The sequence below is a fragment of the Phodopus roborovskii genome, unplaced genomic scaffold (assembly GCF_943737965.1).
Source record: "Phodopus roborovskii unplaced genomic scaffold, PHOROB, whole genome shotgun sequence".
Classification (NCBI taxonomy): domain Eukaryota; kingdom Metazoa; phylum Chordata; class Mammalia; order Rodentia; family Cricetidae; genus Phodopus; species Phodopus roborovskii.
Genome location: NW_026125283.1, coordinates 123,720 through 138,628, shown reverse-complemented (window position 1 = coordinate 138,628; position 14,909 = coordinate 123,720). Strand labels below are relative to the sequence as shown.

The 14,909-nt window shown below is 43.0% G+C and overlaps 1 non-coding gene and 2 pseudogenes across 1 annotated transcript; 1 reads left to right on the top strand and 2 right to left on the bottom strand.

Moving 5' to 3' along the window:
• The first annotated feature begins 1,305 nt into the window (after positions 1-1,305).
• Positions 1,306-4,548, top strand: LOC127233800 (butyrophilin subfamily 2 member A2-like; annotated as a pseudogene).
• Positions 4,549-8,937: 4,389 nt separating this feature from the next.
• LOC127233797 (Y-box-binding protein 1-like) lies at positions 8,938-10,115 on the bottom strand (annotated as a pseudogene).
• Positions 10,116-14,710: 4,595 nt separating this feature from the next.
• Trnay-gua (transfer RNA tyrosine (anticodon GUA)) lies at positions 14,711-14,799 on the bottom strand. Its single transcript is given in 2 exon segments — positions 14,711-14,746; positions 14,763-14,799. It is a non-coding gene; the product is annotated as a tRNA-Tyr (tRNA).
• Between the last annotated feature and the right edge of the window lie 110 nt (positions 14,800-14,909).

Sequence of the window (14,909 nt, the reverse complement as noted above, 5' to 3'; positions counted from 1 at the left end):
ATTATAGTAATTATGACTTTGGATCTTTTGTTCCAATCTGTAAACTTTGCATCACATACTTACAAGCAGGACTGGAGTTACTAAACAAAGCAAAACCAAAAAAGTCCCAATATTGTCCCCTCACATGGTATATATCACTTCTGGCTTCTGACAGTTCTCATGTATGGGTATTTTATTAGTTACTTTTTTCATTGTTGTGATAGTTACATCTGATAGGGGCAGACAAAATGATTCAGTTATAAAACTTGCTTCCAAGCCTGACATCCTAGATTAAATATCTAGAACCACTCCTACAGGCTGTCCTCTGACCTCCGAACCTGCAACATAGCACACAGACACATGGACACACACACACACACACACACACACACACACACACACACACACACACACATACAAAGTAAGTGAAAATTTTGAAAAATTTTAAATTTGTGAATGAATATTTTGCCTATATGTATTATGTATACCATTGAATGTCTGATGGGCCCTCACAGAGGTCAGAAAGGCATTGGATGGCCTGATACTAGAGTTATGGATGTTTGTGAACCACTATGTAGGTGCTGGCTAATGGAATCTGTGTCTTCTACAAAAGCAATAAGTGTTCTTAAGCACTAAGCCATCTCTTCAGAGCCTAAGCTTTTTTTTTTTTTTTTTTTTTTTGGATTTTGTTCTATTTTGATTTGTTTTGTTTTTCCAAGACCTGGCCTCACTATGTAGCTCTGGCTGTCCTAGAAGTCACATGTAAAACAGGCTGTAAACAAAGATCCACCTGCCTCTGCCTCTGAAGTGCTGGGATTAAAGGGCTGTGCATCCAGCTTCCTAAGCCTTTTTTTTTTTTTTTAAGTTACATTTATTTGGAAAGGGTACCCCACTATTGCCTGCATGTAGAAATCAGAGAACAATTTGTGAGAGTTGGTTCTTTCCTTCATGGGTCTTGGGGATTAGACTCAGACTTGGCAGTAAGTGCCCTTACCCTCTGATCCACCATGATCAAACTCATTAACCTCACTTAGAAAATCTCTCACAGACAAACCTAAGTTTGTTTCCCCATGGGGATTCTAAATCCTGTCCAGGTCACAATGGAGATTAACCCTGTCAGCTAGGAAAGAAGGGTTTGGTGCTGTAGCAAGAGTATCATTTAAGACAAATCCAAATACCCTGCTGCCTACTGAGGACACTGCTTTTTTCAGGGCAACTTCAAGAAGAACTGCGTAAGTTTAAGCTTTCCTGAACTACTCTTCTACAGTTTGTGTTCTGCTGGCTTAGCTATGATCTCATGACATTCACCTCTCTGTCACTTGCAGGATGGAGAAGAACCTCTTACATGCTGGTGAGAGCCTCTGGCATTCCCTCATTGAGATTTCTCTCTACTAAGGGAAGAAACAACAAAGAACCAGGGTCCCTCGTAGGGAAGTAGGGGATTAAGAACGCCATAGCTCCCCCTAATGCTGGACCCTAGCTTTGTCAGCCCGGCAATTTATTTCTCACAGCCTTCCTTCAGAAGAAGTTAATCCATGAGTAGCAGAGCGCTCTCCCATACAGAATAGCTCTCCCAAGAGCACTCTTGCTCTTGGATCCCGACCACTCCGAAAGAAGACAATCTCTGTCTTGGGTATTTATTATCTGGGAGACAGTTAGACGTAACAGCTGGATCCCTTGTGGCAAAAATGTGCAATACATTTCCTGGTGCTGATCAGGGATGTAATTACTAGGTGTCCAGAAATGCTTCCTTGCTTCCAGGACGCTAATACTCTGTGAATCAGGTGAGTGAGAGAGCCCAGAGTCTCGCTTACCTATTCTTCATGAGAATTATTAATTTTTTCATATGTGTTGCCATCAAGCATGCAAAGGCCTTTGGCCCAGGACTTTTGCTCCTTAAGGGGAAGTTGAAAATTGTCACTATCTAGTTGAGACAATTACAAGTTGTCACAAACCATGCATATCAGGAGGATATAATTCAACACCGTCAGCAAAGTTGACTGACTCGGACAAAACCATAGTGCAGACGGTTGGCAAACACTTTCTGTGCCCATAGAAGACACTACTATGAGCTTCAACTCCTGCCTGAAAATATCCCCATCTTATGTTTGCTGCACACACCTTCAGCTTGGCTTTGGGGACATTTGTTCTCCTTCTGTATCCTTCGGTGGGTACCCTATCAGTCATTTAAATCAGTTGTCAGCTGATTGAAGGAATGCCGAGACCAGTGAAGTGATCTTGTACTAGCCAGGACTCACTTAGATTCGTTAACTGGCTCATCATTAGGGAGAGGAGAGATTAAGCCCTCTTGGTTGGCCAAAGCCAAGTTGATGGTTTCTATTAGGAGAATCCTAGAGATCTTATATTATGGCAAACACTGGAGCAGATCTGAGAATGCTGAAAGGGGGAAGCATTCCCTTCAGCTCATTTGCTGAACTTGCTGGGTTTCTTAGAGCCCCTGTCTACTTTATAGAAGACAATCCTCCTGTGTAAGGAGTAGGGATTTTTTGCCCTACCACTGGTCTTGTTCCGCCGCTGCACCAGCCCCAATTAACACACTGAGACTATGTATTAGATATAATTCTGTTGGCCCAAGTTACTTGTTTTTATCATCTAGCTCTGTCTTAACATAACCCATTTCTGATAATCTAATATTTCCACATGGTCTTCTACCGGGGAGCCAGCCGGCATTCTGTTTTCTCCAGACTCTCCATGTTGACCCCTCCTTCCTCCTTCCTATTTCCTCCTTGTCTCCAGTCCCTCCTATCTTCCCTTCCTATTGGCCAACAAAGCTTATTCATTAACCAGTATGAGAAAATATATATATATATATATATATATATATATATATATATATATATAGGCATCTCCCATCATCTCCTCTTTTATGTCTAAATAAAAGAAGGGTTTTAAGCTTAACACAGCAAAATATATAACACAACAGTTATCAAGTAAGAATCACAGTTAACAATATTTAGTCCATTAACATTTAGTAAGATTTGAAGAAAATATTCCATCATCTATTTTGTCTTGTGAGTCTAAGGTCCTATATGTACCCTATCATTGAATCCTAACTAAAGAAAACTATAACCATAACTGTCTGTCTTCAACTCCTTCAAAGACCACAGAAGGATAGTATATAAACTCTAGAAATGACAGAGACATCTGGCCTTTTTAGTCACCTGAAGTTCTTCTGTAATCTTCCATCTTTAGCCCATAGGCCATAGTGTGTCTGGCAGACTCTTCAGCAAAGCAGGAAACTTTAAACTGTCTTCTTTTATTGGCAGCTTGTCAGTCATTTTTCTCTGTGTCCTGCAGACTGTCTGGCAGACTCTTCCATGAAGCAGGAACTCTGTAGCAATGTCCATCTGAATCAGCAGTCACTTTTCTGTGGGTCCTGCATGTCCAGTTTATACAGCATAAAGTCAAACAGTCCAGACAAGAGCAAAGTCTGTCCAAATGGCTAGGTCTTGCCATATTGGAAGCAAACTCTATAACGAGTTTCTTCAATGTCCATCTTCCTTCTGATGCAGGTGGTGTTGCCAGGAACAATTATGTCTCATTGTCAAGAAAACCCTAAACCAATTTAAATGCCATATTCTGTGGTGGTCTCTTGAAAGGTTTGAAGAATGCCTATCTATCTCAAACATATCTCTGCATATCTAGAAAACCTAACTCACCTAGCTATAAGTTTTGACTATTAGAGGTAACTATGTAAAATCTGTACTAAATTATACATTACATTTTTAAATGAGCTTTTATTCATTAACCAGTATGAGAAACATATACAGAATGACATCTCCCATCACTCCTGTCTGCCTAGAACACAAACGAGCTCATTATGGGCTTCCTTAGATCAACAAACAAACAAACTGCCTTCTTTGAAAAGGAATCCCACATCAGCTCCCAATACCCCCATGGGGGGGGGGGGGGGGGAACCAGAGGTTGTGCATGTCCAGGAATTTGAGCTCAGCACTAAGCCTGAGACTTTTCCTACAGCTGATGTAGTTCTGGACCCAGATACAGCTCATCCTGAACTCTTCCTGTCAGACGACCAGAGAAGTGTAAGACGAGGTGCTTCGAGAGAGAGCGTGCCTGACAACCCTGGGAGAGGTTTGACTGCCGGCCATGTGTCCTAAGCCGGGAGAGCTTCTCCTCAGGGAAAGCATTACTGGGAGGTGGAGGTGGAAAATGTGATGGTGTGGGCCATTGGCGTCTGTAGAGACAGTGTTGAAAGGAAAGGGGGGAAGCCTGTTGGTTCCTCAGAATGGCTTCGGACCCTGGAGATGTTTGGAAGCCAGTACAGAGCCCTGTCCTCCCCAGAGACGATCATACCTCTGGAAAGAGCATCTGCACCGAGTAGCCATCTTCCTGGACTGTGAAGCTGGAGATGTTTCTTTCAAACATGAGAGACAGGTCACACATCTACACACGTCCCCCTGTGGCCTTTGCTGACCCCTGAGACCCTTTTTTAGGCTTGGCTCTGATGATAGTCCCCTCTTCATCTGCCCAGCATTCACAGGGGCACAGGGAGTAACAATACCTGAGGGTGGGGCTGATCCCATATAGGACAAGACCAGTTTCTCAGAGCCATGGAAGGAGCCATAGCTCTCACCTACCACCTCCACACACAATCAGGTGGAGAGCAGGCCCTATGTCCTTCAGGTCACCCGTGCATCTTCCAGCTGCCCCCTCCCCACATATTCCAGGTTCAGGCCCCAGTTCACTCCTTCAATAGCTCATTTGCTTCTAACTATGGGCCTAGACCCAGGCTTATTGGACCACTGTCATCACACGCTCTCTGCTGAGATGAAAGTGTGAGAAGGGAAGAGATAGAAAATCCTGAAACTTCACCATGACAGCTCTGCCCATAGTGGCCAAGGCAAGGGCAATAGGTGCATCAGGATGAAAGAAGGAGAGAACAGCAGAGGAAGGAGACAGGTCAATACAAACTGAGGCCACAGATGGAGGAAATGGAGCAGCGAGCTTGGGGTAGGCCTCATATGACAGCTGTGGAGAGATGGAAGCCAATGGTCCACAAATATCCAAAGCCAAAGGTTTTTCTAGCATGTAATAAAGATGTGTGGAGTATGTATCTGTAAGCCTACACATGGGAGGGAAGAATGAACAGTGACAGTCTGCTTCCAGCTGGCTCAGAGGTCCCTACAGTAGACACTCAGTTCTGAGTGTTTCCTTCTCCCTGGAGTCCCAAAGACAGTTCCACAGCTTTTCATCACAGAAGAAATAAGCACAAGCTTCCTGGCGCCATTTCCTATCCCAGCGCCTGTAACACCACCAGCACAGTCCTCGAGAATCACTACTGACTGCAGGGGCCACTTGAGCAGGGAAGTTTGACAGAAGCTGGAGAGATGGGGTCCCAGGTGAGTGGAGGGTTTGCACCCCAGCAGAAGGGAGATTTGTGCTGCTCTAAGAAGCATCATTCAGGTAGAGCAGCCTGCTAGTGGTACAGCTCTAGAGGAGGCCGAGGTGGGGCTTCTTCACCTCCCCAAGGCATGGGATTAAAGGAAGTATGATGCACCAGTTTGCTTGTTCTGTTGCTGGGATCACTGTGTTCAAAGGCAACTAGAGAAGAAAAGGAGTTCTTTCATCTTACACTTCCCCATTGCAGTTCATCATCATAGAATGAAAGACAGTCTTAAATCTATCCATTTAGCAAACACATGAGTGGGGAGACTAGGGAAGCAGGTTACAGCAGAGGTGGTCTCTGAGATCATGTTCTTAAAAAAACAAACCAACAAAAGCACCAGTCAGTCAATCAAACAACTACTTGACCAAAGAAAATTCTGTTAATCTTTCTCAGAGTGTGTGTCACCGACATGTGTTGGCACTTCCCACATCCTTTCTTCCAGATCAACTTGATGTTTGGCCAAAGAAAGACATCTACTGGCTTCTTCCTGTAAGAAACACTGTCTTAAATTAAAAGATCAAATGGTCTGAATCGCAGTCAAGCAGCAGAACTACTATAGCCAATCAAAGGCTGAATGACAAAAAGTAAAGTTAAAGAAACCCCCTACTTGAAAAAAAAGGACAGTCTGACCTGGAATTTGCTAACTTCCCCCAAGAATTCACACTGCCTCTTTTCTGTGAGTCAGCAGATGGTAAATAGGGTTCTTAAGAAACAAGGAGATAGCTGCACCTCCGGTTTGCCCAGACAAGATTAATTAGCACACCCTGAGGCCCTAAGGTCTGTTGACCCAAAGCAAGACCATCCAGCCTCAAAGGGTCACATACTCAAGGGACTGAGGGTCAAACCCTCTCCCTAAACTTGTGGGCTTTGCCTTTAAAAAACACCTGTGCTTGGGGGATGGGGCTTCTCTCTAGCCTGCATGGTGAGGGAGCCCGTTTGCTCCAAATGTTTCCTGTTCATTAAAGCCTCTTGCATGTTGCAGCAACTGGACTGGACATTGGAGTTCTTGGGGGTACCGACTGAAACTAGGAGAATCCTCATTCTGAGGGTCTTACAAGGCTTCCTTCAGAACTGGTTCCCAGGCCCAAGCTGATGAAGAGCTCCAATTATGTTCTCTCTCTCTCTCTCTCTCTCTCTCTCTCTCTCTCTCTGTTTCTCTCTGTGTATGTGTCAGTAACCTCTGTCTCTGACTCTCACACGTGCTGCAGTACTTTCAGCTTATATATATTTAATCCCAGCAGCCACACTAGTTAGCCATAGAAGCAGGGTGATGGAGGTGCATGCCTTTAATCCCAGCACTAGAGAGGAATATAAGGCAGATGGAGACAAGAGTGCAGGGTATTCAGTCTGCGGTCACGCTGAGGCAGGGTCCCCCGTTTGGTGGAGGCAAGACTCTCGTGGTTGGGTTCTTTGTTTTATGATCTTCAACCTAAACCCCAATATCTGTCTCTGGGTTTTTATTGTTCATGCTACACTGAATACACTGAATAGTAGACATATTTATGCACTTTAGGATTTGGTGAAATTTTTCTGATAGTTAACCCAATCCCCTATGCACAATAAAACTTAAAATATGACTACATCAAAACTCTTTGTAAAGTACATGTGACACCTTCAGTATGGATTGACAAGCTCAGGACAAGGGTCCAGGAAGCATCTTGTGTGGTCTCTTTGGCCACACAGATAGTGCAATGGTGACCCGGCTATTAACCATATCTCTGGATGGAAAAAAACAAGCTATTCACCTCTTTTGAAGGGACAACCCTGTGTGTTTAACATTCCTGGATTCTCCTACGGAGTAGTACATGTGAGCACAAGGACCTGCATACCTCCCACAGGGGGGTGTGTATCTGGGGCTGGGAGGTGAGGGAGGGTATCCAATGACTGTGTGTATATATAAAGTGTATAGTGTATAGTAGGTCTGTAGTTTGTTCCCAAGGTCCATTTCCAGAGTTCACTGTGGGCTTGGCAAAAGCCTCTACTGACTATCATATTTCAGCACCTCTGCCCCTCTTCCTTAACTTCCCCAACTTGTCGATTCCCAGGTAGTCTGCACTAACTGTCTTGGCAGTCTTCCTCTGGAACATTAGTGAGAGGGGTTCTTAAAAGTATGTGTCAGTCCAAGATAATTTCAGAGGATCTAGGGAGTCAGAATTCTTCAACACTACTAAAAGCAACATTCGCATCTTTGCACATTACATGTAAGCCCAGGATTTTCTAGATGTTAAGTGACACATGATGGTAGTATCCTACCCACTGAAATATGTGCTAAAAATGCATAGGTTAAGATGCATGGGATGAGGTTATAATATGGATTATATGATTTTGTTCGGGGAGGAGTCACTTACACGAGAAACTAATGACCCGCAAGTTCCCACCCAAGGATCCACTTCCAGACTGCTTTCCGTGACTCTACTGGAACCAAGAGAAAGTGAGCTGGGGTCCAGGACCCCAGATGTAGCCTTCCCCCATCACGCCCGCACCAGTGACCACAGGTATAGTCAGTGCAACAGGTGCAGGCAGAGTGGATATCTCACTACAATGTGCTTTTGTGTTCCTATGCTTAAAATCTTCCTGACTTCAATTCCTATTGTATTAAATGTTAATAGATACAACCCATATAAAAAAAAACTGTTCAGGGTCCTCAGTTATTTTCAAGAGTACAAAAAGTTTATAAGATAAAAATATTTGAAATCTTATGCTTGAAGCAACACCGTGTATAACCAGGTCTAAGTGCCAAAAATGAAAGGTGAAGCATGTTTGGGGATTGAACGCAAGGCCTTGAACATGCTAGGCAAGTGCCTACCCTGAGGTACTAGCCTCAAAGCTAAGGTTTTGATGCATTTCATTAATGTTTGATACTATTTCAGACCTTTATTAAGAGGTGCTTTCAGTTTACTAACTTCTTTGAAAAATAATGTAAACTTTTATTACAAATTAAAAAAAGAAGTTTTAAAAAAATCTCAACTTGATTTTAACCCCAGCATTTGGGAGACAGAGGCAGGCAGATCTCAGAGTTAGAGACTAGCCTGGTCTACACAGCAAGTTCCAGTGCGAAGCCTGTACAGAGAGAATGATCCCCTATCTTTAAAAAAAAAAAAAAAAAATTTAAAGGTGTAATTGAGAAAAACCAGGATTGAAAAATATTATTACCAGAAAGAGACATCTTTAGGTAAAAATAACAAAACCCATAATGAATAAACAATGTTGATAGTTGTAGTGCATCTGATCAACAGGCAAAAAGCAAGCACTTAAGGTATTTGCTCTAATCTTCATTCATATCTTACTGCTGGAATTTTGTATTCATTTCTTCTGGTTGGGTGACCAAACCAGATGATGGTGGAGATGTGAATCCTGTTTACACAGGCCCACTATCCTCAGCCTCTGGATTTTTCAGCTGGTGGATTGGCTACTTTTGTCTCTTATGATTTGGGGTTCTCTGGCCTTTGCAATGGTCATTGAAAGTTTATCAACACCAACACTGAAATGGCTGCTTGACCTTGGGTCTCATCTTGATTTTCCTTGTTCTCTTAATTGCAGCCCTGGCTAGGCTGACTTTGGCCAAGAGGACCCACCCCTATAGAATCATCTTCCATCACTTCTCCCTGCATCAGAGGGTGGAATACTGAGGCCATAGCCCATAGGGTCTTTGAATGTGGTAAGGGGAACCTGACCTGCAGCTCTCAGGGATCCCTCATTCTTTCTCCACTGTCACTATTCTGATGATTCTATTGGTGATTTTGAAGATGATCCCTATGACTGGATAGTATCAATGATGGTTATGGTCAGCTACATTTTTACTGCCTTCTTAAACTGGAATTCCACCAGGACCTGTAATATATGCTGCCAAGCCATCTGTGGTGCCTGCATGCTGCCTTGATTCCAGTCATGATGATAATGGATTAAACCTCTGAACTATACGCTTCCACCCCAATTAAATGTTTTCCGTTATAAAACTTGTTGTGATCACAGTGTTCCTTCATAGCAATAGAAACACTAAGACACCATCCTTTTCTCCAACAACATCAAACCCAGCAGTATCTCCATCCCCTACACTGCAAGGGTACTTCCCAGGGTGATTCTTTATGGCAGCCTGTACAAATACATTTTCTTGTATCATCTATCTGTTCCTTACATTGAACCATTTTAGTGTTCTCAAAACCTTTGCAATGACCTTCTTATCCCCTATGGGGCACTGCTGATGTGAGGCCACCGGGTACCTAATGCACTGCGGGTGAAGTCAAACTTGGTGCCAGCCCCGAGTACTGCTGCTGGGTTCTGTATGAATGCTAAGTGTTTTAAGCACTACTTCTGCTACACTTCAAAACAATAAGCATATACACAATGAAGTCTGCCCTGCTGTTGTGTTCTATCCTGAGCTCTGATGCTTGGGAGGCCTTCCGACAGATTTGACTTGGGGCTCACCCAGCAGGATCAGCCTTGTCTCTGGGAACACTTACAACAATCAAAGGCAAATGTTCAGCTTTAGGTGGTCAATAACATTTGGAGCAAACAATTCACCAAGAAGCTGGATAGGAAAGACTAAGGCTTGAAATATAGAGAGAAGGCTTGGAAATGGGTGTTCCGGGGTTCTAGAAGACCATGTGCTATTGTGTTCATACTCCGAGGAGACCTGGAGGTGGCACTAAACCTCACAGGAGATGATCACAAGGTTCTGTGCTACCTGATCCTCATAGGGTGAGGACATACTGCCCCAGCATGTCCTGTTGGTCTGGTCAATTTGAGTTCCAGAGCTCAGCAACCCCCATAGCCCAGTGGGCTCTGCACCATAGTCATATCAAAAGGCTTCTAGCTGCCCAACACACACACACACACACACACACACACACACAATTGTCATGTCTGGCTGGCTTGTCTGTATGTTCCTGAGAAAGGGAGTGAAGAATAAGGAAAGAAATAGACAAGAGACAGAAGATAGAGTTGGGAGGGCTCCCATTGAATACTGTAAAAAGCCCCAAGTTTATTATTCATACCTCTTATATACCCCAATCAAAAGGGGAGGGCACAAGACTTCTTTACCATGATGCAAAGAACAAACGTAATTACCTTCCCAGTAGCCAAAAATTTTGGTCACCACACACTAAATCAACCATCCTGTAATTTGGTCTTGAGGATCAAGCATCCATAGCTATACCTTAGGCCAAGAATCCTGTTGTTTAAATCTTGAATAGGTTTGAACTCTCTGTCCTTAAGTCAAGATGAAATGTAGTTAATAACAATGGACCCCAACACACACACACACACACACACTCTACTCACATCCCCCAGCCCAGCATCTCCCAGTAAATTGTTGGTTTAGCAATCAGTTGGTAGTCACAGGACAGGTTGCAGCCTCCAGAATCCTAGCCAAAGAAAATGGGAAGAAAAAAGGGGGGCATGCCACCCTCCTAATGCCCATGGAAAGGCAGTAAGCCTTCTCACCACAGAGTCTGGTTTATTCTTGACAGCTGAGAGTCAAGAACTCCAGTACGGTTAACACTGGCAGCAAAGAATGTCTACACAGAGACCATATTTCCTTTATACAGAGATGTTAGAATGATGATAAAAAAAAAAAAAAAAAAAAAAAAAAAGCCCTGTGTCATGCTTTAGACCTTGACATATATGACTTTTCCCAACTGTAAATTTACAATTTTCTAAGATCCTCACAAGAAACACATCTATATTAATGGACAAGCCTTTGGCTCCTTGTTCAAACCTTATATCCTATACTTTTACCTTGTCAAATGGAAATCCTATCTAAGATACCACAGGGGCCACCTATAACTTCATTTATCAAAGAGAGAGAGAGAGAGAGAAAAGGAGAGAAAAACAAATTTTTAGCAACTCTTGAGATGGGACTTGAGAGCCACTAAATCATTTTATGTGGCTACTGGTAACACGTGTAAATGTAAATCTCTCTTGAGATCCCCACATTCACATTTGGGTGTGTTTTTTTTTCTTTCCCTGGGTGCCTCTCTTTCTATTATCCCTGCACTTAACTCTATACTAAAGGCTCAGCCGTAAAAGGCACTCACCACTAAGGCTGACAACTTAGTTCAGTCCCTGGGACCCATATGAAGGAGAGAACTAATTCCTGAAAGTTGTCCTCTAACCTCTATATGCATATGCTCCTACAGCCATCTGGCCCACCCATCAATCAACCAATCAGTCAATCAAAGCCACACCCATCAATCAATCAATCAAAATAAAAAAGAAATGTAATAAACAAAAATTTAAACTACGTTAAAAATCTCTTCCTAAGAAAAACTCCATTCTCCTAAGTTGGTTCATTCCTTTCTGTCATGAAACCAAGAATCCCATCTTTATTTGAGTATCTGAAAAATACTGTATCTCCAGTCTGGGCCCCACTGACAAACCCTAGTTGGGCAGGTGGTGGACCTTGGGCAACGGCGGTCAGTCTCCCAGCACCCACCCCAAACTTGGCTCCCAACTCTGAGTTCTCAGATACAGTAAACTCTGACATCTGAAGCCAAAAAGGAAGTTCCCCTGGATTTCTAAGAACGAAGCTGGGACATAGAGCATGTTCATGATGCATTAATAAGCAGACACTCCCAGGTGGGAACAGTTGTTTCATTGTGAGTCTTATGCACACATTCCCAGAAATGCATCTTTAATACTTAGCTGGTGTTCACATACTTAACTGACTTGATAATTGATTTTTAAGCTTGCTCACTTTCCAGAGAAATTAAGAAGGGTGCTTGGAAAAGTCTGAGTCCTTCCTGTCCCCGTTTTTCTACAAACAAGCCTTTTATCAACCCAACTGTTGCCAGAGAAGTAGAACACACATGCCATGTGCCTTCACTGCATGTGGAGGCAGAGCTTCACCCTGCCAAGATCTCTAAGCCTCAGGACAAACAAACAAGCAAACAAACAAACAAAAGCCTGACAGCATTTGCAGATAAGGACAGAAAGGAAAGAGATAGTAATAATTGCTTATGTAGTTTTAGGGTTACAACTCTCTCTTGAAAGTACCACAACATTAGCTGACCCATTTCTCCCTCCCCTAGGTTACTCGCATTGGTAACTAGGAACATTATTTCAGAATCGTATTGTCAAAATGCCATAAGGATACCTAGTGTGTGTTAATTGTGTAAATGAGCCATGAAGGACAGTGGCAAACCAGTTAAGAGTACAGAACTTGCTTGGCACTTGCTCAGTCTAGTCCTTCCTCATGGTTCAGTTTAACTGCAGTTGGCTGCTTCTTCATCACCTGATGATTCTGAACAAGAGTAAGACAAAACAACAAACAAACAAACAAACAAACAAACAAACCTACAGAAGCCATATAACTGTGCTCAGCATCAGGAGGCCTTGAGTTCAATCTCCAACATACTAGCAGCCTTGAAAGGTGGAAGCAGGAGGATCGCCTCCAAGATTATACTCAGCTGTATAATGTGCTTGGTCCAGCTTGGGTTATAAGATCCAGCCCTCCCATCTCCATTAAAAAAAAAAAAAAAAAAGGTCATATTTGTTTGCTTCTAGGAGAAGCGCAGGAAGTGACTTTTGAGGGAGGAAGAGGAATTAATCATGCAGGCAAGAAGTGGCAGGCTGCTCTGGAAGAGTGAAGATAAGCACTGTTATCTGGGGTGGGGCTTGAGTAGCCACCCAATTCCAAGTCCTGCTTTCTGGGGGACAGTAGGAAGAGTGTTGAAAAAAGAGAAAGGCTGATGCTTTTCTGTAGGCTTACCAGCAGCACACGAATCTACTGATATCTTAATTATTGCCTGTTACCCCTCAGTCAGCATCCCTCTGGCCACTTAGGCGGCCACTTGGAGGAGCTTCCAGGCCCACAGCCCGGCTCGCCACAACCTCCGTATGTAGGTTTAAATTAATTCTCTACAGTTCTGTTTATCAATAAGACCAGTAGTCAAAGGCTGGGTTGACAATCTGTCTAGCTCAGAGAGGCTGAGCAGCCACCAGCTGACCTTGCCTTTGCCCAGAGACAATCTGTTTACTTGTTCCAGAACCAAGAGAGCTCAGACTCTAGTCCCCACCCTTCTTCCTGTGTCTTTCTATCCACATTGCTGGGGCTTCTCTAGACCAATTCTGGTCAGCTAGTCACTGGTCCACTCCCTGATTCAAGGTATAACTTTATTGGGCAGTCTCAGGAGTATCAGAGTTCTATCAAATATCCCACAACAAAGACCTTTCCTTTTCTCCAACCTTTGACACTGAGATATCTTTATCATCTACACAGCTCACACTGGAAGGAAAAAACACACAAAATAATCTCATATCAATTTGTGTTGGGCCACCACTGCCTGGCAGTAATATTTTTTTAAAGATTTATTTTTATTGTTTTTAATTGTGTGTGCATGTGTATGCCCAAGTGTGGCTTTGGCACAGGAGTACAGATGCTCAAGGGGGTCCAAAGAGGATATTGGAGCTCCGGGAGCTAGAGTTACAGATGGTCATGGGCCACCAACACAGGTCCTTACAGAAGCAGTCCATGTTAACTGCTGAAACATCTATCCAGCCCAACAGATAATATCTTTATCCCCAATCTGCTAAGCCAGCATGCAACATTTAAATGTGTTGTATAAATCATTTTAAAACACAACTGATGAGGTAAGAATTCAGATAACATACATATCCTATATATACATGTCCTATAGATATGAACAAGATGACTGTGTCATTTCTGATTGACAATCAGACATACAGGGATTGTTGATTCTAAGCCTCTTGCCAGTTCCGAACATGCAGAGAATTTTAAGCAAAAAGTAGTGTAACTTGATTTGTCCTTGGGAACAACCCACATCCTGGCAGTCCAGTAGGCCAACTGGGGTAGCTAGCCTTGAACTTAATCATAATAATTAAAAGAAAAATAAAACTGAGAAGGAATTTTGTTAAAAAACATAAAGCAGTTATTTTAAAAATTGTTTTTAATTTATTTTTAATTTATGTATATGCCCATATGTCAGTCTGTGTGTGGGGGCATCCAGAGGCCCCGGGAACTTTAGTCACAGTTGTACCAGGTAGGTGCTGGGAACTGAACCTGGCTCCTCTGCAAGAGCAGCCAGTGTTATTAACTGTTGAGACATCTCCGACTCCAAGTATAATACATTTATTAACTTTAATTTTTAAAAATACCCACACAGACCAATAAGAATCACGAAGCCCTGTCCAGAGAAGACAGCAATTGGACTGGACAACGAGAAATGACCAGCCTGCTATCATAGAAAGGCTTGATAATAATAGTAATAACAATCTAATAAATCTCACATTTCCATAGGCTCTAGTCCATCCTGTATCCTGGGAATCTGAGTCACAAAATACTTGTCCTTCGAGCCGGATTCGAACCAGCGACCTAAGGATGGCCAGAATGAACTATCTACAGTCCTCCGCTCTACCAACTGAGCTATCGAAGGATAGCATATGCAAGTTCTAATAACGTTTCAAATACCTTAGGTGGCTCGAAATCTGCCTTTGTGAATAGTTTTAAACTTTGATCTTTCTGCTTCCACTTGGGATCAGTATG